Source organism: Podarcis melisellensis (assembly GCF_964234715.1).
Source record: "Podarcis melisellensis genome assembly, chromosome: 13".
Classification (NCBI taxonomy): domain Eukaryota; kingdom Metazoa; phylum Chordata; class Lepidosauria; order Squamata; family Lacertidae; genus Podarcis; species Podarcis melisellensis.
The window spans coordinates 4,293,073-4,298,554 of NC_138545.1; the positions used below are offsets into that span (position 1 = coordinate 4,293,073).

At 43.2% G+C, this 5,482-nt stretch overlaps 1 protein-coding gene across 1 annotated transcript in view; it reads right to left on the bottom strand.

The window, feature by feature from the left end:
• Window positions 1–5,482, bottom strand: part of LOC309355773 (monocarboxylate transporter 13-like) — a 174,680-nt gene that overhangs the window by 152,858 nt on the left and 16,340 nt on the right. The window lies entirely within an intron of this gene.

Here is a 5,482-nt window from a genome sequence, read left to right on the forward strand (position 1 = left end):
GCATTCAATTTATTTGCATGTGAAATTCATTGGAGTGAAAAATACCGGACCATTTGCAAGTCAGAAAACTTTTAACGCCTGCTTTTAAAGCCTGCTATTTTATATTTTATATATTTTTTAATATTTTATTGTATGCAAAACTTAGTCATTCTTTTTGTGCCCTAAACTGCAGCTTTTACTTTGTGCATAAACCCAGCACTAGTCCCAACCATTGATTTCCTTTTTCAACAGGCAGGCAAAAAAAAACCCAAACCCCACCGTGGGAACCAATCCCCTCTAAATGCGTCCCTGCCCCTTTAATAGAATTAAACCCTTGCCCTAGATTTACCATCTCCTATTCCCCCCCCCCTCCGGTCTGGAAACCTGATACATGGTACAGTCCGCTCTGGTGTCAGAAGGAACCATAACAATGCGAGGAGGGGTGATGGGGAACTGCTAGGCGCCTTATACATTCGTGTGCGGCGCTTTCCCCCCTTCTGATAACTCGAGCGTCGCGTGTAAAGAGGTGCAGCGGTGTAGAAAGGATTGTGCGTGGAGACACGATAGGGAGCGAAGCGTAGTTGACGAGTTTTCTCATTATACACCCCCCGCCTTAAGGAATGGTACGGCCCAGGCCAAAGAACCCTTTCCTGCCCGGAGGCCGGAAAGGAACGTACTAAGAACGTTTCTGGCTGGGAAGGAGAGATTAGGCCTTCCTCTATGTGTTTTTTTCTTTCCTACACTGATTGCCTGCTTAAGGTTTTTGTTTTTGTTTTTTCCCCAATTTTTTTTTTTTTTGGTTTTCACAACAATATAAACAAACAAACACGTAAGACAAACAAACATAAATCATAGCCTTATTGAAAATTACACTTATTAACTTAACATTGCTAACTTAACATTATTACACTCAACATTGTTAAGTGACTTCCTCGCTCCCCCTTGGCTGAATTTCATTGCATGTCCTTTTAACCGTTTTCCAAATCACAGTTCTTATAAAATTTAACTTAAACATTAACATCCTTCACAATATAAAATTAAACATTATTTCGACACTTAACATAAATAAAACCCTGATTGCCTGCTTAGGGTCATTTGTGCGTGCACAGAAAAGAATCAATTTTGCTTATTTATCAGTGCAATTATTATTATTATGAAAATTTATATCCTGCTCTTCCTAATCAATAAATGGATTTTTATTTTTAACCCAAAATGCATTCAACTGGTGGGGCTTTTGCTTTCAAATGCAGATCTGTTGGAAATTTGGATTTCATATTTTTTTCCCCTGTTGGCTCCAAGAAAGGCAACAAGAGAGGTGGGAAAAGGAGAGTAAGGGAAAGGGAGCAGTATTTTTCTTACACCAAGCACATACTTGGATTGCGTTTTTTATTTTAGTCAGTGGTGTCCAATCTTTTTTCAAAGAGGGCCAGATTTGATGAAGTGAAGGGCCCTGAGGGCCAACCAAAGTTGTTAACCTTTCCTTTTTTTAGGATTGAAGTTGAGCTTTTAAAAGGATTTTACCTCAGAGTTGTTGAGCTTTCTTAAGGACTGAAGTTGTTGAGATTTTTTTAGGATTTTACCCCAGGAAATAAACCACCACAGGGGCTGGATTAAACTGACCGGTGGGCCAGATTAGGCCCCCGAAATGGACTTTGGACACGCCTGATTTAACTGGTGGGGCTCCTGGTTTCAAATGCAGATCTGCTGGAAATTTGGATTTCATATACAGTGGTACCTCGGGTTACATACGCTTCGGGTTACATACGCTTCAGGTTACAGACTCCGCTAACCCAGAAATAGTACCTCGGGTTAAGAACTTTGCTTCAGGATGAGAACAGAAATCGCACGGCGGCAGCGGGAGGTCCGATTAGCTAAACTGGTGCTTCAGGTTAAGAACAGTTTCAGGTTAAGAACGGACCTCTGGAACGAATTAAGTACTTAACCCAAGGTACCACTGTATTTGGAATATCCATATAAATTTATATTTGTGACATCAAATGAAAATGATTGCCCAGGAAAGTACAGTGGTACCTCGGGTTACATCTGCTTCACGTTACAGACTCCGCTAACACAGTAATAGTGCTTCAAGTTAAGAACTTTGCTTCAGGATGAGAACAGAAATCGCGTAGCAGCGGCACGGTGACAGTGGGAGGCCCCTTTAGCTAAAGTGGTGCTTCAGGTTAAGAACAGTTTCAGGTTAAAAACAGACCTCCAGAATGAATTACCGTAAGTACTTAGCCCGAGGTACCACTGTATTTTTTTCCTGTTGGCTCCAAGAAAGGCAACAAGGGAGTTGGGAAAAGGAGAGTAAGGGAAAGGGAGCAGTATTTTTCTTATATTTTTAATTTTAGTAAAAACAGAGAAAAGTGAATAGGTGAGGAGGCGGGGAGAAGACAAAAAACAAACAAACCCCACACTGAGGACCGGTGGCATGTTCAGTCCTGAATAAATATTTTTGAGAGATTAGCATCAGGTATAGAAGAATGCTTTAGCATAAGCTTCGAGAAGCGGCCTCTTCCCCAAATACTCAATATTTTAAGCCAGCTTTTGTTTTGTAGGAATATGGGGAAGACATATTATTACGTGGTGCCCACAAGTTGCTGCTCTCATGATCAGATAATTGACTTAAATCTGTTTCCTGTGGTCAGTATTAGTTGGTAAACATAGTGATGTGCCAAGAGAGTTCAGCTTAGTAGAGCCTGAGAATTTCGGGATATTTAAGATTCTGGGAGAATCCATAAGGATCTCTTCCTTGGCTGATTGACACCTGTTTGGGATCCTTCGGCAACTGAAAAGGGTCATAAGCTTTCCTGCCTTTGCCCATAGCTGTCAACTTACAGATTTGAAAATAAGGGACCAGCAGCCTCAAAAATAAGGGATCAGCAGCCAAAAAAAGGGATTTTCCGGGCACAGGTATGTTCAACTTCTGAGCCCCTCCGAGCCAAAGGAAGAAAGCCCAGCCAGCAGCCAAATGAAGCCTCAAGCGGTGGTTCCCACAGCGCAGCAACCCAGCAAAGGGGATGCAGCAAGGGAAACCACCGTCACCTCTCCGCTGGGAAGCGCTGAGCAAAGGCGAGTCCCCAGGCAACGCGGCCGATTTGATTGGCCCAAGGCATGCAAGCTCCACCCCCCCCAGTCGTTCTCAGACTCCTTATTGGGTGAGCAACGCAGCCAAGCAACACAGCTGGAGCCTCCCTCCTCCCAGGGAGGGAGGGAGAGGAGCTGCTTCCTTTGAAACCCGGGAAATTTAAGGGACATCATCAATCAGGGACAGCAGCAGGACACAGCACTGGGATAAGGGAGTTTCCCGCCAAATAAGGGACCGTTGACAGCTATGCCTTTCCCATGTTTTATTATCTTCCCCATCCAATGAGGAATGATGGGTCTTAGTACAGCGGTACCTCTGTTCTCAAACTTGATCCGTTCCGGAGGTTTGTTCCAAAACCAAAGCGCGTTCCAAAACCAAGGTGTGCTTTCCCATAGAAAGTAATGCAAAGTGGATTAATCCGTTCCAGACTTTTAAAAACACCTAAAACTGCAATTTAACATGAACTTACTCTCTAATGCAGGGGTCAGCAGGGGGCCGATCCACTGTCCCTCAGACCTTGTGGGGGGGCCAGACTATATTTTGAAGGAGGGAAAAGTGAATGAATTCCTATGCCCCACAAATAACCCAGAGATGCATTTTAGATAAAAGCACACATTCTACTCATGGAAAAACACCAGGCAGGCCCCACAAATAACCCAGAGATGCATTTGAAATAAAAGGACATATTCTACTCATGTAAAAACACACTGATTCCCAGACTGTCCGGGCCGGATTTAGAAGGCGATTGGGCCGGATCCGGTCCCCGGACCTTAGTTTGCCTACCCTTGCTCTAACGAGAGTGCTGATCCATAAAATGAAAGCAATAAAAAATATACCATTTGCCCAATAACAAATGCTGGAAATGTAATGAGACTGAAGGTACCTTTTACCACCTTTGGTGGACCTGCCCAAAGATTAAAGCCTTCTGGGAAATGATCTATAATGAAATTAAGAAGGTCCTTAAATGGACTTTTCCTATGAAACCTGAGGCTTTTCTCCTGGGCATGGTTGGCCAATTGGTGCCAAAGAAGGATAGAACCTTTTTTATGTATGCTACCACAGCAGCAAGAATTCTTCTGGCAAAGTATTGGAAGATGCAAGAACTACCTACTCTGGAAGAATGGCAGACAAAGGTGACAGACTTCATGGGACTAGCAGAGATGACCGGCAGAATCCGAGATCAGGGGAAGGAGACAGTGGAAGAGGACTGGAAGAAGTTTAAACTATATCTTAAAAACTGTTGTAAAATTGAGGAGTGTTGAGATGTCAAGGGGCAAGAAGTAGAGAAATACAGCTGTAAATATTAAGTTTAAAGAAATTTAATGAAAGGGAACCAATAGATAAACTGATTAAAGGGTTGCTAAAGAACTTTGGAATAAGGATGCAGCGAAAGGGAGGTATGGGGAAGTCAGTATATGTTTAATGTGGTGTATGTTTTTGTTTTGTAATGTGTTTGTCTTTTATTATGTGTTGGAAAAATCAATAAATTTTTTAAATAAAAAATAAAATAAAATGAAAGCAATAAAGAATGTACTGCAGTCACACCGTCAATCCCATCAGTAGCTGAACTGGGTTCCACACAGTCACAAAAACAACAACAAAAGAGCCGCAAAAACAAAAAGTCAAAATAAATCTCCAAAACAGACACAACACTCAAAACAGATGTGTGGCACTCCAAACGGAGCACGTCCGGCTTCTGAAAAAAGTTTGCAAACCGGAACACTTACTTCCGGGTTTGCAGTGTTTGGGTTCCAAGGCGTTTGAGAACCAAGGGACCCCTGTAGCTAGACATGAGGCCAGCAGTGCGATGCAGCAGCAAAATGAGCCAATTCGAGGGTGGATCTGATTTAAATCCAATCTGTTTAAATCACCAGTCAGTAAGACTTGATTTAAATCTTCACCCCCCCCAAAAAAGACTATTTCTTGCTGGTATGATCTTAATAGTTACAACCAGATGAAGGGCTTGGACTAGATGGACCAATCTACAGTCCTGCGTTTCTATTGCTGTGCAGAAATATTGCAAATAAATTCATGTATACGAGTGACCTAGGTATCGTCTCTGCGCACCCCCCATGATGGTTTGCTCTGGTGTAAGGGGGAGAAAGAGGACTATGATTAGTAGATTACCTGTTTTGAAACGAAGTCCTCCATCCAGTCCCCTTTCCAGATGTTTTGGACTACCACTCCCATCATCCGCAGCAGAGGATGATGGGAGTTGTAGTCCCAAAACATCTGGAAAGGCATTGGGCTGGAGAAGGCTGAACAAAGGAGGCAGAGCAGGCCTAGGCAAACTCCGGCCCTCCAGATGTTTGGGACCACAATTCCCATCATCCCGGGCCACTGGTCCTGTTAGCTAGGGATGATGGGAGTTGTAGTCCCAAAACACCTGGAGGGCCGGAGTTTGCCTAGGCCTGA